The following is a 19379-nucleotide window of genomic DNA, read 5'->3' as shown; positions in this document are numbered from 1 at the left end:
AGAATATGATTGCCAATTTAGTATCAGTTTTGTGCGGTGGTCCCATAGCCACTGGGAACTGGGCTAAGGTGCCCAATTTCATTAAAAATTGGACCTTTTATAACCAGTGGAGAGATAAGACTTGAATTCCCTTAATTTGGGCTGGAATTTAAGTCTTTAAGATAAAAGGACAGTATCTAACCCACTGCACCACTAGTCTCCCATTTTTTTTATCTCTGAATTGTAAAATGTACATTTCTCAAATTATAGTTCTTCATGTTCCATGATTAGAAATTAGAATATTACAGGTTTTCAGAGATTGTTAAACAATATATTGAACCTCAAGATAAAAACAAAGCACTCATATTAAAAGACTTATTGAGAATGTATTGGAATCACATTGCCTGAATAGTATGTGTCTTATTTTCTTCATTTTATAGATGAAGTAGACTTGCTGGACAAGCTTGCTTCCCTGTCGTCCGATCTCACCAACATTTCACTTTCATATGACAAAGAAAACTGTACCGTCTATGAAATTGGACAATATTCCACCCTCAACATACCAAGTCGAGAAGTATTTGGAACCAGGTATGGATCCTTGCTTTATTTTAAAGCACATTTCCAGACTCATTAGTATATCAAAGGCTGCTATGTTGAAGAACTATTATCCAGCTTCATACATACTGGGGGAAGATTTGCTCTGTAAACCAGTTGTAGCAAAATCATAAACCTAATCTTTACAAATACGTCAAAAGATTTGCTACACCTATTGCACAAAGGATATCTTGTCCATTATTAAATAATGAATAAAATACATTGGCAGGGGGAAACTGTTGAAACAACACTCCAGGAACAGAAAGAGCAAACCGAAATCCTGGTGCCCCACAGTTGTGAAGGACTTGTTCCAATTACGCTCACTGGGACTATCGATTGGTGCACAATGCAGTGCTGACATTGCATGTACACATTTTCTACGACTCATCACCAAATTTAAAACATTTAGTGAGGAAGGAACTTCATGTATTGTATTAGGTTTATAGATGTCACAAAAACCATCAGCAACTCCACACCAGTTGCTGGTAATTTTCAAGATTGCTCAATACTGATTGTGTTCACATAGCGGGGTAGCACGGGACAACAGTGAGTGATATTGGTGCAAGAAGGGAAGGATGTCAGTGATCTTGAGGGCTATGACCCGAGGAAGGAAGCAGCAACCTCAGAAAGGGAAATATTAGTTACCTCCTGGAGGTTATTGGCAGTATCCTGAAGAAGGTAGTGACTTTTATGGGAGGGAAGAGGTAGGTTGGAGAAGAATTGGGTCAGTTTTATTCAGGCCCTTCGTTATCTTGTTAGAGTGGTCACGCAACCAAATCCTAAAACTATAGCGAATGTATAAGATGCAGACTCAGATATGATAAAGAAACTGTGCGTTTCACTGAACTGAGTAAGAGAAAAATGAGACAGTCACTGCAAAATATATATTTAAAATTAAAACATAAACCTGTTAATAAGGCAGGCCAATTCATCTATTTAATAGATTGCATTTAATAAAGTTGCAATGGTTCAGAAAAACAAAAAGGCTGGCAATGTCTTGAGGAATTACAGGAGAAGAATTACTCTGATTGCTGTTCGCTACAGTATTGTAAATGCATCCAAAAATGTTTATAATACTTAAATCTCTAAAGTGAAGAACTTGCATTTATACAGTGCCGTTCGTGACCTCAGGATGTGCCAAAGCGCTTTACGGCCAGTGAAGCACTTTTGAAGTGTAGTCACTGTAGGAAACGCATTAATGCTTTTAAAAGTTGATGGGGAGGAAGAACAGATCTCAAGGGGGCGATTTTTCAACTGCTGTCAGCCAATTGCGCACCTGACAAACGTGTAGATATCTGAGGTGGGTGGGCGCACTTTGCCCGACCCATTGATCCCCGAGGTCCGCTTGATCCAATTTTCAGGTGGAACTGTAAATGGGTGCATAGCACGCCTCCCTGAAACTGGTGGGAACCTGCTTACATATGCAGATTGGGATCCTACGCTAATCGTATGACCCTGTTTGCAATTTTTAGGTATAAATCGGCAGAGCACAGGCCGCACAAGCCCTGCCCATTTGTACCAGACTGGGAGTGATCTAACCGGCCGGCTGAAGGCCGCTCCAGACAGCCCAGAACATTTTCTGCAGGAATTTTTGTCTGGCTAGGAGGAATAGGAATGCACCTTCTGGCCCCACAAAAACACTGTGGCTGGCTGCTGGGTACGTCCCCCTGCCCGCTGTGCCTCTCCTCCCCCCCACCTTAATGCTGACTTCAGGCTCGCTCACTCGATCTTGAGGCCGCTGGATTCTCAGCCACCCCCCACTGCCCCTCAGTGTGGCGAGCTGCCCACTAGTCCTCACTGACTACCTGGCAGCTCACCCAACTTGTGCTGATGAGGTCGGAACCTGAAGTTGGTTCAGGGCTCCCAACACTGGCTTCGGGTGGGTACAGCTGCTCTGCCAACTTCACGCCCATTTTAAGCAGAAGTTTAAAAATTGCCCTCCGAAGCAGCTTCAAATGATTCTTTCAGTTGAAAAGATTTCAGTTATGCAGCCTTTAAGAGATGGGTAGGTGGTCCAGTCAAGTCTTTAAAATATTCAGCGATTAACCTGTCATTTCACGTTATTTGGCCAGCATCCCAGGCAAGTATTAATGTAAAGTACAGCTTTGAATTAGTGTTAACCATTTGTAATGAATTCAAACTGAGTCAGCCATTAAATGTCACATTTCAAAACATCGCACACATACATGTAGAAATTATTCACATGTTCAATTACAGATTGTCAAACTGCAGTACGTCATAGGTGTTGCAAAATTACTTTCCCACCATTGTGTGGGTAAGAGATAAGAAATTTATTTTTCTTTTATTCAGTTATGAAAATATGTCCAAATTTTCGCAGTGGATGTCAATTTGAGTTTGTGCACTCCCATGAGGTGATCGTCATTCTTCATCGCCTGACTTCCTGCCAATTATAGAACCTGAGCTGTGGGATAAAGAGCAACAGTCAGTGATTTGAGCACACAAACCAAACGTTACACAAACCAGCATCCACTGTGAGCATGTCAATCACTTTCAGAGGTTTGTCACTAGGAAGGCGTTGTTTTTTTTTACATCAAACAGACAAACTTCTTTAGCTTTGTCCTACATTGAAAAGTTTGATGGCTGCCATTTCTTCAGTTATTTAGAGACTTGGAGTTTTTTAAACTGTTAGAAAATTGTTTTCTAAACCCAAGTTATCCTGGTTGTGAGAATGTTGGAGATGTGCTGACGATTTAGTATTTTGGGTTTGTTCAGCTGCTGTTTTAGTAGGAGAACTGATGTTGGTACATGGGGAGAATGCACCAGCAAAGGAGGACAATAAATGTGGCCTAACCTCTAGTTCCACGCTTCAGTAAATCAACACTTCAATCCTTATTAAAACATTCTTGTACACATTATTGTTGTTTTTCATATTCTGATAGATTTTTGTCTCTGGGCCAAAAAAAATTTCAATGTGTGTGTGACTGAAATAAGAGGTTCATTACTGTAAAGAAAGTGGCATTATAGCTTGAAATGAAGATTACAAGCTACAAATTTCCAAATTAGCCTGAAAACCAGTGGAATCTTACACAAGTAATTTCTTAACTCTGTTACAGATTTTACCTGTAGAATATTTTATAAAATTGTTCACTTTCTGATTTGCTTAGTTTTGCAGATGAGTTCAGTCTACTGATCAAACTCCGCTACACGATGAGAGAAGACACTGTCCTTTTCACTGTCCTGAACTATCAAAGTCACATCCTGCTTCAAGTCAGACTCAATCCCTATGCATTTGTTTTTGTGACCACCAGGAGGCGTCACTATGAGTAAGTTGAAAAATCTTTTACTGTTAATCACCAAACAAAGCCAATATAAAAGAAAATGTCAAATTTATCAGATTTTCACCACGGTAATGTAGCTTTTGTTCCATGTTCCTTTTTCTGTAAGAATTAGATACAGTATAAAGGAAGGCATCTCAGAGTTTTGTTAAGTAAATCTTTAAGTTAGGGTATGAGCTGCGTATGTACACCCCAGGCTGTGCACCTGCAGTAACAAGACTTGGCCCATTTCTTAAGTGTTTGTTTTATTGAGGAATCAAGGTAAGGGGCCCCGGCCAATAATGCAAAATACAACCCTTAGATTGAAAAGAATCCAATAGAAGACCCAGTTAAATCAAGTACTAATGGTTAGGTGATGCCAAGTTTGGGCTTTAAAAGCCCCTGGACTTTCCACCAGAATTCATTGTAAACCAAGATAATGGTGAAAGGTCAAATTAAAACTGATGTCAGAAAAGACTTCTTCGGATGTTCCCCCGGGTAGGATAGCAGAAGTAAAAACCTTTGATTTATCAAGATACTGTTAGGTCGCATGGGCAGGGTGATCTCTTTCATCTGTATTTACCACTCTCTCTCCTCCTTTAAGACACTCCTTAAAACCTGCCTCTTTGATCAAGCCTTTGGCCACCTGTCCTAATATTTTCTTATGTGGCTCAGGGTCAAATTTTGTTTGGTAACGCTCCGGTGAAGCACCGTGGGACGTTTTGCTGTTAAAGGTGCTACATAAATGCAAGTTGTTGTTATTGTTGTCATCTCATAGGACACTGGCCCTTCTACCCTCCAAAAAAAAAATCACTTTGGGTATGAGGTAACCCCTTCCTCTCTCTGCTGCACAAACACCTCGATCTGAGGCAGACCTTCAGTTGTTTCTGTTGAAGGCAGGGCGGTGTTCTCAAAGCAGGTTTTATTTCCCTAAGTGACTGGGCCAAGTCCGAGGGAACTTCAGTTTTAAGTCACCTGATTTTTTCCAATTTAAATCCCTTGAATTCTTGAATCCACAAGGGTTCTTTTTGCTCAAGTTTTAGACTGGAATCTGTTCAAGCCCTTGAAAAGAATACTGTTTGAAGCAATTTATTTTCCTCAAATCCATTTAACCAATTGAGCCTGTCGGACTGCATTGCCGTTAAACGAGTACATCATCGCCTCGATCGTTATCTACCTCTCCTTGACAGTTTAAAAATCTTTTTCATGCATCAACTGTTCTCATGCCCTGTCTCAACTTGCACTCTTTCAATTAGACTGTCAAAATTATACAAGACTTCTGTGTTAGCATTTACAAGACATCCATTATATACGTGCATTGAATTTCATTGTTCAGAAATTAAAATAGTAACATTTAAATAGTGGTGACGGGGCAGGGCAGTGATATTACCCAACTTTAAGACATTCACTGCATCACACTTGTGACACTGATGGCAGCTGCCGGGAGCCAATATGCATAGCTGTAGAAATGGAGGCTGAGATCAGGGCTGTCCTTAAGTGACTGTCTCTCCTGCAAACCCTCTCAGAAGGCTATTTCTGAAAACATATTCTCCTCCTCTCCTGAAGGCACGAATTCATCCTCGGGTCTTGCTCCATATGGTTCAGCAGCCCTACACTCGTAACTGGCTATTCTTCATCTTTGATCCCTAACATCGAGTGTCGGTGGACAATTTAACTGTGGTGGGCGTCACAGCCAAACCTGGTACCATCCTTACTGAGGTCCACAAATGGACATCTTCCAGCAGGGTCATTCGATTGCAATCAGAAGTGGAACTCTGGTTGTTTCTCCCCCTCCCTTCTCCAGGACTGCTGTGGCTAATTGTACTGCCAGCACTACTGCCCTGGCTGAGACCAGGAACTCAGCACTGACTGGGGATTGAAGCTGAGACTTTCCTGGTCCATTTCACACCAGGCAGTGCATGTAGCCACAAAGCCTTCTGCAGAGTGCTAAATTTGTTTGTTAAAACTTAATAAAGATATGGGGGGTAATTTTAACATAAACCGACGGGATTACTTTCCAGTGTCGGGCAGGGTGTAAAACAAGCAGCTGATCCGATCCTGTCAGTTTCCCGCCTGACAGAATAGTTTAAAGTTACCCCCATAATTTATGTTGGTGCTATATAGAGACTGGATGGAAATAGCATTCTGTCCTACCAACTCCACCTGATTGGAATCCCCAGTGGCGATTACTGTTTAATAATGACGTTGAATCTTCAGTTGCGAGCAAGTTGTGGCTGTTCTATTATCCTGAAAGCATTAAAAGAAGGCAGCACAATATTGAGAACCATTTCGAATGGCCGTTGACAAATCGGTATCTGCTGTAGAAACAAAATATTGGTAAGGTCCCTGGGGAAAAAAAAGCTTGCACCAGACAGGGAGCTGGGATTACACAGTCAGTATCAGTCCTGTCTTATGACTTGGCCATACCCCACATAGAAGATAATATACAAACAGCTGCCTTGCAGGTACATTTATCAGGCGATGCTAGTGATGGGGGAGTTCTAAGGAACCTAAAAATTACATAAAAACAGAAAATGAAATAAATCATTTTCGTGGCTTCTATAATATTGTGTGCAGTTCCTATAGTAAAACAGAGATTTTGTACACCTTGTATTGTATCTAATTTAAAACAGCTTGGTTGCTGATTGTTAATCCAATCCTAGCTCCAAGACTAATGTACTGTCTTCTGGGGTTACACAGCTTTAAGCATGTGAATTGTGGCATTCAGACTGAACTTCCTTGGGACAGAGTTTAATTTCTCATTCTTTTCTTCAATCTTCCTTAATCTTTTCTTTGCAATTGAGCTTGCCCTCTGTAAAATTGATTTCAGGCATATTGCTACACTTCTTCACTTCCAAATCCTGAAATGCCTTCCCAGTCTCTGATATTAAGACTTGGTACTTGTTAAATGATGACACAAGCCAGATGATTGTGTTTAAGCAATATCATCTGGCTGCTAACTTGTAGGATATGCTGATTTGACCTCCGATATAGAAGACTATCCTGCGCTTCCAAGCATTATGTCGAAGGTTTTTAAAATGAATTTCTATTGTAGACTATATGTCTATGCAACGTATTATTTCTAGAATGGCTTCCATTTTTGCCTGTCCTGTCTCAGGTGGGCTCAGCTGTTGAAAGGTTAAACTTCCCCTTGTGATTAAGGTTCTGCGAGGTGCTTGCTGGCTACCTTCCCCGTTGTTGTATCTGCAATACAACCCAATGAAGATCTGCAGCCTCCTTTTCAGAATGAACAGAATATATTTGAGCATGCAGTCCCTGAAATACCAGTGCATGCAGAACGTCCAGTGCACCCTCCAGGTACTCATACAAGATACATTAATTGAACGCCTGAGCTGACCTTTTAAGGAACTATATTGTCCACATCCACTGTCACTTCTATGCTGAATGAATCAGATATGGCATCTTCCTGAGAGGTAGCAGGTTTAGCTTTGCTATTGCAGGCTCGAGATGCAGTATATTGAGGTATATTGTTGTTGGGCACTTGTTCTGCATGTCCACTGATCTATAATGGAGCAGACCTACAAGCAGCAAAGTGGCTCAAAGCGTCACCCGGCATATTGAAGCCAGACAAGGGGGCCTCTTTTAGATTGGAGCCCAAGGTCTGTGGTGTATTCATGAGAGCTATTCCCATAGGACCTGTGCCACTGAGAGCTCGAGTGCAGTTACCCTACATTCCTTGGTAAACTGCAGTGGAGATAACTGTCCATCCATGACTGCACAGATCCAACTAATGGAGCCCTCCATACTCCTCAGTCGATCTTGTCGGGTGTTTTGCATGGACACAAGTAACTCATGCAGACAATCCTGCTCAGACAGCAATATCCTTTCAGAAGCAAGTCACATGAGGCTAAAGTCCCTAGGCACTGTAGCAGAGGTAAGAAGATGCCTGCTTGTCAGCTTCCGTCACCACTTGCTCCTCCTCACCTGTGCACCCTCCTCATCTGGTGCTACCTCCTCAAGCTTACTATCTACATCTTTTGGGGTGTATAGTTATTTTGGTGTTTGGCAAAAATGATGAGAGTGAAGCATAGTGCTGTGTTGGGCTGAATTTCTTGTGGACACTGGCTGTGAAATCAGTCTGTTCTTCCAGGCCAACAAAAGCAGAAAAGGAACAAGTGTCAAAATGCTGCCTCAAAGAAGCACATGCAGGAGAACCTTCAACACACGGACTGCAATGGTTCAAGAAGGTGGCTCACTACCACCTTCTCGAGGGCAATTAGGGATGGGCAATAAAAGCTGGCCTTGCCAGCAATGCCCATGAATGAATAAAAAAAACATGCATTGTAATATACTGCATCTCATATTTTTAAGTTCCATTTATCAGTGACTGACACAGGTTATAAAAAGTACATCATAGCATTAGCGCTGAGCTTGTGGGGGAAGAGGTGTGCTCCAATTTCACCTTTTCATTCTCACTCAATGCTCGCATACCTAGTGATGTGCAGTGGGGCTCCACAAATGATGTCAAATGTTTATAGTGCTTGGGACCTCCTCCAGTTCTGCTTTGCTCCCTCCTATTATACGTAACCTTGTCTTGAAAGTAGGTAAGTCTTGAGATATTGCACATTTAAGCAGAACAGACATACAGCTGCCCAACATCCAGCCCACATTGTCTGACACAAAATGAACATGCATCATGCAGCTGAATTGACCTCCAGGGATTTCTCGATGTGAAACCCCTTGAAGATTTTGGGATGCTTACAGTTACTGTTTGTATTAATCCCATCCCTGCTGGATGGCCATGCCTCTTAAGCATTCAGTGCCTGTTTCGTTCAGATCAGCACTACAGGATAAATTTCTGATTTACAAGTTTTGAGCACACACTTTGTGTCATGCCATCTTGGGGCAGATACTTGACATTGCAAACTGTACTTCAGCGTTACCGTAGCTTTCTTGAGGTCAGCCATCTTCTTCCTCACAAATCTTCATGTCTGCTTGGTTCTGGATTTGCCCTGTCTGCCATTCATTCCTAAGCCTGCTGAACTAGACACTGCTGGGGGAGGTCCCCTTCAGTTCCATACAGAACAGCCAGCCTGTCCCTTACTTGCAAGCCTTGGGCACCTATATATTCCAGAGATATGTCTGAGTAAACCTCTGCCCAATATTGGGGGTTCAAGAGCGAGTATAAATGCTCCCAGAAACTTTTAACAATTAACACATTTGTATCAAATTCCTTTTGCCTGATATTTTAATAGGGGTAATAACCATTTAAAATAAAAATAAGTTTTACTAGTCTCAGATATATTGCTGCAGAGTCAACTGGGGTAAGGTTAAAGTTATTCCTCTAATCAATATATTTTACGCTGAGGACTACATCATACTCCGTCAGCTGGCGAGATGAAATATCTAGGGGATTAAGTTCTCCTCAGCCCTGCACTGATGGTGCATCTCAATTTTAAGAGCCATTTTATCAATTAGTGAGCAACCTGCAGAGATGCTAATTCCTTCTGGCCCTAAAACCAAATAGATTAAAGTAAAGTGCAATTATATCAATCTCCTTCCTTACTTTGCAACACAAATTTCAATTGGAAAGTGACCAGTTCCTCAGAGCTCTCTAAGTCAGGGCAGTTGTTTCTCCCCCAGTGCTCAAAAAATGGAGAAGTGGATCATTTGGAAATGACTTTGAGGGAAAAAGTGTTTCACCTTACTAGTTCAGAAGGCCCTGGCGTAGAATGGAGCCTCTAAAAGAAATGACAGACTTCAAAAGAGAGACGCATGCATGAAGGCATTCTGAAGGATTCTGAAAACATCATACTGTATCTCTATACAGTATAAGATCAATGTTGGCTTTTAATGGGCGCCAGCAAACTCCATTGAATGGGGATTGAACAAAATTACTCCTGCTGGCATGGATGGGAGGAGGGCATGCTGGTAAATATGTTGTGGCGGTCTAGGCGTTGAAGGTTTTTGGAAAGAGGTTATTCCTCTCTGGGGCTCATATTCCTGGGCGTCATGACTCTGTACTGTGATGGTCTGAGGCTGCAGTCATAAAATGTAGGTCATGTTGTTGGGACTTTTCAAGGCTTGAAAAGGAATATTTAAACAGTTGAAGGATCATACGAAGTAGGAACCTGAAGGTGTAGATGAGGCACTGCTACAGATCTCTTATTTCAAAGATGCTATCTTCACAATCAGGAAAATCATTTCTGTAAGCCCCTATTGCAGAAATTATTGAAGTAGAGGTGACCTGATGAGCATCAATGAGAAGGGGGGCGAGAGAAGAAAAAGACCATCAAAAGAAAAATCCCACTGATCCCACTCAGCCCTCATCCATGACTTTGTGATCCATGCAAAGGGATTAATGGTCCTTTTAAAAAGTGCTGAGAAAATTGAGGAAATGTGAAAAGATTTTTCTTTTGATGGCCTCCTTTTTCTTCTCCGGCCCCCTTCTCATTGATGCTGACAATGTAAGGCACCTATAAAATTCATCCACTGCTTGTACATTAAGACGTAGCAAGGTTTCCTTGTGCGTTTTTCTGTTTGTTAAGGCACCTCTGTCACAGGTACTGAATCAATAATTATGTATATTTACATCATATATCAGGTTTATATTATACCCTTTGAATATCGATTTTATTAAAATACACATTGGTTTTTAAATTCATAAGTTTTCATACCACACGCACGGTAAAAGTGAAATTACATTTTAACTAAATGAAGCAAGACCTGTACCAAACCATTATGGAGATCCCTCCCCATCCCCCCATCTTCTACTTTCTTGTGCTCTTCAATTCAAATCAGAATTTTTGAGATTGAAAAATATTTGTCATGGCATCATTTTCTATTTTGTGATTGAGAACCTGTATCCCCTTGTTCAGTGCCTTGCACAATACCATTCCATAGCTTTAAAAGTTAAAGCTGCTAAACAGTAGCATTAGGTTAATATAATTTCAGTGGGTCAAAAATAGAGAGTATGGGGGTAATTTTCAACTTTGCTGCCTGGATGGTAACCTGGCGGAACGCAATGCTAACCTCTAGTAGAACCCATGATTTTATTCCATTGAAGCCAATGGGATGAAAATCGGGCGGGTTCTATAATATCCGGGAGGTCCCCTCCACCAGGTTATTGCCTAGGTGGCAAAGTTGAAAGCATCCCCTATATGTCAGGCTTGCACCTGATTAACTTAAATCATATTTATAAGACAACAATAAATCACAACTGAATAGATAGGTAACCTACCAATGAACAATTAGTATCTTCAAGTATTTCTTTAACAGACTATTTCCCTGAAGCACTAATTGGTCACAGATGGTCCCTACTTAGAGTACTTCATTACAGAGCATAGTTGAGCAGGAAGAAGATCAGAGCCCAGAAAACCCATAATCCTTGCAGTGGATTCAGGGTGCTACCAGGATGAGTGGGGGTGGATTTTGTGGTGGGACCCGTGGTGTTTCTGTCCCGTTCTAGAAGTGCTGGGGTTTTCTGTGAGGAGGGGGCGGGCCGTCCGTCCACCCACTCCCACGGATGTCAACAATGAGGGCAGAACTGGCAGGATGATATCATCAACTGGAACGCCCATCAGTCCTACCTCCAGTGCTCCCAACATACTGCATGTCAGCATCTTGCAGGCATACAGTACTTTACAGTGTTGGAAATGGGGCTACCAAAGTGTCAAAGGCTGCTTTCCTTGTCGTAGCCAGCCATAAAGCAACCTTTCTGGTAAGTGGCCAATTTGTGTTGCTTTCAGGCACCTTCTGCAGGAGCTACTGACTCTAGATACAAGTGCTGCCCGAAGCTGCAAATTTCTGTCCCTCCTCCCCCATCTAGCGGGCACTCCAGCTGTACCGATACTGGGAAAACAGCCACTCTACTAATCGCCTGACCGCAGAATTCCATTGGGTTCAGGCCTGTGTCATTAGTGCAAGGGAAGTCCTGCTCCACCATTATCATAGCAGCAGAGTGGGATTTTGGGGCCCCCAGCTTTGCTGGACTGATCAATTAGACTTTATACCCTTAAAGGGAAAAGCCAGATTAAATATGGTTCCACTTTAGCAACAGACATCTTTCTTGAAGGCAGTCACTTTGTACCGATTAGGAAAGCGTTATTAAGGTATAAATGCCCCCTTAGTTATTATATAATACATTGTTTTTTACATGGTAAAATATACCGAGTGATCGATTGGTGCGCGCGTGTATATGTATGTGTGTATATATGTTTATACACACACATACATACATACATACATACATACATATATATATTTATGGAGTGTTATATTTGTCCAAAAAAGAAACTGTTTTGCTGCAGCATTCCTATATTTCATTGGTTGGTTACCCTATTACTAGAGAAAGTATAGATATACCCTTGCATTACTGAAGTACAGTGTCTAAAAACAAACCTTTGGTTGTGAATCTTGTTCATCTTTGTGCCCTAGAGGAGAACATTACAATTGTTGCAACAAATTACATCCTTTTTGTTTTGCCTCTTTCAGGAAAGTGGTCATTTTATCCACCATTAAAATGTGGTTTGTAAGAAAATGAGATGTAATGTTTCTTCATAATGTGATCTTGCCCGCAGCACTGTGTTTTAGCCGTAAAATGTTAATAATGGTAACTATACGTTAAGGAATTTTTTTGAATGTAGGGATTTGTGACTATTTTGAAACATTTTCCAGACTCGAGTAACACAGATGTACATTTTCTTTGCATTGGCAGATGTGTCTTCTGTGGAGCTAAATAAAATATCCTGCCAGAGTGAAAATAAAGTTGCAGTTCAAAATACAGTTTGATTTTTCTGTTGGCAAAACCGTTACATTTTGTTTCAATACAAATACCTTTTATATTGTGAGCCATTTGTGAATTGTTACATTACCCACTACCAAAGATCTTTATCTGTGAAGAAACTTAAAACCTATGCCTTTGCTTGAGTGCCCTTTCGACAGCTGTAGTTTCAGTTGCAAATGTATGAGTACCTTTGGGCTTCCTTAGATTGCAGCCTTTTACTTGATGAACTGGACTTGGGGATTCCTGTTCATTCCACCAGCAAATTCAGAACTGATCCCAGCTTCGAGAGGTCTTGAAAGTACTAAATGGCACGGTTTTTACTCAAGTATTAGCATTCAGCAGGAGCAAAAACCACATGAAGATGCACTTTACATACAAGTTGTTCAATATTAGTCTGTACATTAGTGTGCATTGACTGAGTTTTTGTTAATTCTGGAATCTTTATACCATATATTTGCATCACTTTAATTAATATGACCTATCTTTTCATTAGTTATGCTAATTCAACAAGCTCTGCTTTTGACAGATGGGGGATTGGTTATCAAGTAATCCTGTCTTTGGATCTGTGCATTGGAATAAGTTACTATGTGGGTCTTAACTGTTACTCACCCTAAGACACAAAAGGTCCTGTGAATTCCCATTGGGAAAATATATAAATTCCTCCATTTTCTGTGGTGTTTCTGTATGGCTAATTTAAGCTGCTCTCTTCCCACAGGTTTCCTATTTCCTTCCTATCAGATGGCAAGTGGCATAAAGTTGCAATTAGTGTTTCTTTGAATAAAGTGGAGCTGTATGTTGACTGTAAGCTTATCGAAAGTGTCACGTGGAAGAATTACTTTGGCATGGAAGTAACTACAGAGGGCCTGATCATTGTGGGAGGACTCATCGAGGCCTTTGAGACACCTTTTGAGGTAAGAACTAGGCATTTATAAAGCAATGGGATATATGTCTCATACAATCACTTGCATTGAAATGAATAGTTTGAAGTTCTATTGAACAATTTTCAATGATGCTCTTGCAGCAGTAGTATTGTTGTTTTATTCATTTCCTCTTGTACTTTTTTCTGCTTTCTGCATTGAGGAACAAAACTATGTCCAGCATCAGAAAGCATTCACAAGATGCACATGGCATTGAGACCCCTCTTTGGTTAGGAACTGTGCCATTTACTGAATATTCACCTGTTTTCCATATACACGTTCAAATTGACTCTGCTCTTGTTGACAGTGGTTATTTGCTTATTGTACACTGCTTGCAGTGCTCTTAAGTTTTTTTTTATTGAATCCAGTTAAGTTTATTCAAGTAACCTTTATGACAAATGCTTGAAATCTTTGACCAGTGTTGCACTTCTGAAGTTCTGCCTCTGCACCGTGTAAAAGCCAGACTGAAACAACCTTTTTCTTCACCTTCTAAGAACACTCGACATCTTTATGTTGTGAAATGTTACTGTTAGTGTTTAAGTAACATTTAGCTTACAGCTTCCTTGACTTATAATTGTCGCCAAGTTCCTTGAGTTATGAAGACTGGTTGAATGTACTGAACCAATTTTCGGTCATTTACCCACAAGCACAGGTGGCTCTCTGCTGCCTCCTAGAGGAGTTGAGTAAACAGCTGAGGAAAACTCCATTCCCCATTGTGAGATTTGGGAATATGAGGAGGGCTCTGGAGTACAAGGAAGGCTCTGGAAGATGATACTTCATCTTCAGTAGTAGTTTGCCAGGTGTAGGTGTTGTAACACATAATCCTACTGCTCCGTGACCAACCAGAGGCCATAGGTCACAGATACTATCATATAAAAATTTACATTCTCCTAACCTGTATTACATAACCAGATTATGGGTCTTTGCTTTAACCAAGGTTTTTCTCAATTCTTGACATTGATATTCTGCCTTACAGTTTCTTCCAATTATTTTTCATGGCTCAAGATACAAAATACAATGTGTTGGAGTAAAAATAATCAAACTATAATTCCTTTCAAAATCTAAGAGATTGAATACAGTAGCTCTTAACTAAAATAGTGACTAAGCAGATTGGTCATTTACACTTGGATGGGTTTTGTAGTGAGGAACAAACTAAACATTTCTGCAACACTATTCAGTTATAGTTTAAAAAAAAAGGTTCTGCTTAAATAACAATTTTTCTTAAGAACTTCCATTCCAAACCTGATTCCCGTCTTTAAATTAACCCTTTTAGTGTTCTATCTCTGATACATGTAGTTACAGATACATTTTTAAAATGCAGCCACCCCAACCACACAGAACACAACACAAATAAACATTGGATAATGGTGACATTTCTAGAGCAGAGTTTCACTTGTTACACTGATGATGGCATGACCTCATCGGGTCATATAATTTAATAATCTGCAACTTGACCTGTTGATGTCATGCCAGTAAGGTGAGTGAAACTAGAGTTATCCCTAAAACCTCCAAAAGGGGATTGGTGTAGGGATAATCTTCCAGTAGCTTAGATAGGAGAAGATATTGGAAATTTCCAAAAAAGAGCATACAATGTAACAGGAGAAGGGTGAATCGTTCCCTTAGGAGGGGACCTTGACAAAGATACAGCGGTTAGAGCATTTGGTCAATAGCTGGAGGGGTCACCCTCCAGCTATTGACCAACTGAGTTCAAAGGGCTCCTTGTTCACAAGGCCCTGTAGCCTACCAGGGTCACAAATTTTCCAAGTAGACAAGTCCAAATGTCCATCCAGTTCCAATTTCCTTTGTGGTAGTGCAAATCATAGAATCATAGCACGATACAGCATGGAAAGAGGCCATTCGGCCCATCGTGCCTGTGCCGGCTTTGAAAGAGCTATCCAATAAGTCTCATTCCCCTGCTCTTTCCCCATAGCCCTGCAAATTTTTCCACTTGAAGCATTTATCCAATTCGCTTTTGGAAGTTATTATTGAATCTGCTTCCACCACCCTTTCAGGCAGTGCATTCCAGATCATTACAACTCGCTGCGTAATTTTTTTTGCCCTCATGTCACCTCTGGTTCTTTTGCCAATTACCTTAAATCTGTGTCCTCTGGTTACCAATCCTTTTGCCACTGGAAACAGTTTCTCCTTATTTACTCTATCAAAACCGTTCGTGATTTTGAACACCTCAGATCTCCCCTTAACCTTCTCTACTCTAAGAAGAACAACCCCAGTTTCTCTAGTCTCTTCTCGTAACTGAAGTCTTTCATCCCTGGTACCATTCTAGTAAATCTCCTCTGCACCCTCTCCAAGGCCTTGACATCCTTCCTAAAGTGTGGATTCCAGAATTGGACACAATACTCCAGCTGGGGCCTAGCCAGGGTTTTAGAAAGCTTTAGCATAATTTCCTTGTTTTTGTACTCTATGCCTCTATTTATAAAGCCAAGGATCCAGTATGCTTTTTTAACAGCCTTCCCAACTTGTCCTGCCACCTTCAAAGACTTATGTACATACACCCCTCAGGTCTCTCTGTTCCTGCACCCCTTTAATATTGTACCATTTAGTTTATACTGCCTCTCCTCATTCTTCCTATCAAAATGAATCACTTCACACTTCTGTGTTAAATTTCATTTGCCATATGTCTGCCCATTTTACCAGTCTGTCTATGTCCTCCTGAAGTCTGTTATTAGCCTCCTCACTGTTTATTACATTTCCGAGTTTTGTGTCATCTACAAACTTTGAAGTTATGCCCTCTATACCCAAGTCCAGGTCATTAATATATATCAAAAAGATCGGTGGTTCTAATAGGGATCCCTGGGGGACACCACTGCACACTTCCCTCCAGTCTGAAAAACACTCGTTCACCACGACTCTCTGCTTTCGTCCCTTATCCAATTTCGTATCCACGCAGCCACTGCACCTTTAATCCTATGGGCTTCAATGGCAAAATTATTAAAGAATGCACTTAAAATGAGCACTCGCACCGAGAGCGAAGGCCTACATTAGTTTATACATAGGAAATTCTTTTGGGGAACCAGAAATATAACTGCATAATCATTCTTTACAACAAGCTATATGTTGTGTTAATATTCTCCTGTTGGCTTCAATTACTGTATACTGATATAACAGTAATTAAGGAATGGATTTGAATATTTATTCAGTACATTGCTTTCCAACAATTTGAGTGAATTAGTAAGTAGTACTGGAATTGATATATAATTATAAGAGCTGCTGAAATGTACGATTCATCAGAATACAGAAATAAAGCTGGGTTATTAAAAATCAACTGTGTAAGTACTGAGTGCACTTTGAGGCCTCAGTTGAAGGATGGTATCTTTTTCAATTAATTGCTGTAATGCCTCGTGTTTTAGTGGGAGCTGCACCTTAATGCAGACTTTTCTGCACAGGTACTGCCAGCTATACCAGTGCCACCTATAGGGTTTTTCTGGAAAGGTAACTACTAAGTTGCAGAGAGACTGATTCAAAGGTGTAAAAGCAAAATGCTGGAAATGTATCAAGAATTATGACAAAATATTAACCTGTCATTTGCAGCCACGTTTCTAGCATTTTCTGTTTTTACTTCAGATTTTCAACATTTACGATTTTCTTTTTACCTCCCGCATATTTATTAGCTGTGACATTGAATTTTACAGGACTTAGACTTAATCTGTTCTAAACAGTTTTAAATAGGTTGTGTTTCATTTTTTTTTCTGGTTATAGTTAACCTACAAATAAAATCGATGAAAAGCAAAACAAAGGTTCTCCCGTTTTAAGGAGTTTTAAAAAAAATTTAATTAAAACAATTTCAAAATTATGAGGGGTTTTGATGGAGTAAATAAGGAGAAAGTGTTTCCACTGGCAGGAGGGTCAGTAAGCAGAGGACACAGATTTAAGCTAACTGGAAAAAGAACAGGGGCGATGAGAAATTGTTCTACATGGCATGTTATGATCTGGAATGCACTGCCCGAAAGGGTGGTGGAAGCAGATTCAATGGTAACTTTCAAAAGGGAGTTGGTTAAATACTTGAAATGGAAAAATTTGCAGGGCTATGGGGAAACAGCAGGGGAGTGGGACAAATTGGATAGCTCTTTCAAAGAGCTGGCAAATGCACGATGGGCCGAATGGCCACCTTCTGTACTGTATGATTCTTTTTTAAAAATTAATTATTAGTGAAGCCGCACTCCTGCTACCCTATCAGGGCCATCGTTTAGCAAGTGGGCAGGCTGAGGAGATGGTAGCTGTGTATTCCTGGTCACACTCAGCCTGATCCAATTACTAAGGAAGTACATGGTGAAGTGACAGTCATGAAAAGCTCAATATTATATCTGGTGACACCTGCCATCTCAGAGACAAGATGGAGGGAGACAGGACTCACTGGAATAAAATGCTGACAGAAAATGAGACAGCATCATCATTTAAAGAAAAAAAAAATTATACAAAAACCTTTGACCTAAAACCAGTCTCTAAGATAGGACTACCTCTTCCAAATCTTCATTCAATATTTAGTACGTTTATTTTAGATGGTGTACCAAATTGAACGGTATATAGATCAGTATAGACTTCCATTTGCAGGATTGTTGGGCTGGAGGGGTGATTGGGAGGAGGGATGTACCAGTCAACATCAGAAACAAACAAGTTTGTTACAGACGGGTGTCTGTTTTTAAAGACAACAACTTGCTTTAATGTAGAAAAACATCCCACAGTGCAACACAGAGGTGTAATCAGACAAAAATGGACACTGAGCCAAAGGAGGAGCTATTTGGAGAGTAGAGGTGGGTTTTAAGGAGTGTCTTGAAGAAGGAAGTGGAAGAGTTTAGGGAGAGAACTCTTGAGCAGGTTGAAGACACAGACGCCAATGGTGGGGCTGAGACATGCAGAGAGCACGATATCTGTCTGATGCTTTATTGTCTGGTTTCAGCAGATGGCAGCAAACCATCAGTTGAAATGTGTCATGAAAGAAAATAATGGTGGAAAGTCAATAGTGGAGAAAGTTAAATGTCATGTGGGGACCTTCATCAAGACAGAACTTTTATAGCTGGAGTCCATCCATCTCCGAAAGTTAGAAATTGGAATAAAACTAAATTTTTATCAGGGCACTACAGCTTCCCCTCCCCCCCCCCCCCACCAAATAAGTGCTGGAATACATTAAACAGTTAAAATACTGCTACCATTCCTGTATAAAGACTATTCGTTCATGTACAACTTTTCAGTATTTGAAGTCTCTTGTAACTATAAGATACTTTACAACCTTTCTTTCCCCCCCTCCCCCACCTCCACCCCCACCCCAGAACATAAAGTAATTTTGGTTTTCCAGTGATATATTGGCTAGCTGTGGGCAAAGTGGGTTTGGGGCATTTTGGTTTTAAGTTTACATTAAATTTCCATCATGAAAATTCTGTGAAGATTTAAACTGAAGTTGTACATATGCTAGTCCAGCGATCATATCTCTATTGAGACTAAATTACAGGAGTGTACAGATGGACTGGACATCCCAGTAATAAGCCCTGTGAGGTCTTGTTGATGTTGGGCTTACAGAGGTAGTTCCGTGATCCGACACTGTCAGTGGGGACCCCGCTCACTAATGTGCAGGTCAGAGAATTGGGGCTACATTGTAGTATCCCTATTTCTGATGCACTCCCTGCAAGTGCAGCTCCCCACCAACTCTGGAACTACCCATTATATGTGAAGCTGTTGGTGCGTTGGAATTTGCCCTCTTTATGTTGCAGGACAGATTTCAGAGGCCCAACAGCAGCAACATTGCACGTGTGCACTTTTTAACAAAGTTTGCAATTGCATTTTACATCTCTGGTCACAAACCTTGCATTTTTTTTTACTCGTTCACTGGATGTGGGCGTCGCTGGCAAGGCCGGC

The 19379-nt window shown here is 40.7% G+C and overlaps 1 long non-coding RNA gene across 1 annotated transcript; it reads left to right on the top strand.

Moving 5' to 3' along the window:
* The first annotated feature begins 466 nt into the window (after nucleotides 1–466).
* On the top strand, nucleotides 467–13382 carry LOC137300396 (uncharacterized). The gene is made up of 3 exons (XR_010958072.1): nucleotides 467–567; nucleotides 3699–3857; nucleotides 13310–13382. It is a non-coding gene; the product is annotated as an uncharacterized lncRNA (long non-coding RNA).
* Nucleotides 13383–19379: the final 5997 nt, after the last annotated feature.

Source organism: Heptranchias perlo, chromosome 31 (assembly GCF_035084215.1).
Source record: "Heptranchias perlo isolate sHepPer1 chromosome 31, sHepPer1.hap1, whole genome shotgun sequence".
In the NCBI taxonomy this organism is placed as follows: Eukaryota; Metazoa; Chordata; class Chondrichthyes; order Hexanchiformes; family Hexanchidae; genus Heptranchias; species Heptranchias perlo.
Note: the sequence above shows the minus strand (reverse complement) of the source record. Positions and strands in the feature narration are given on the sequence as shown.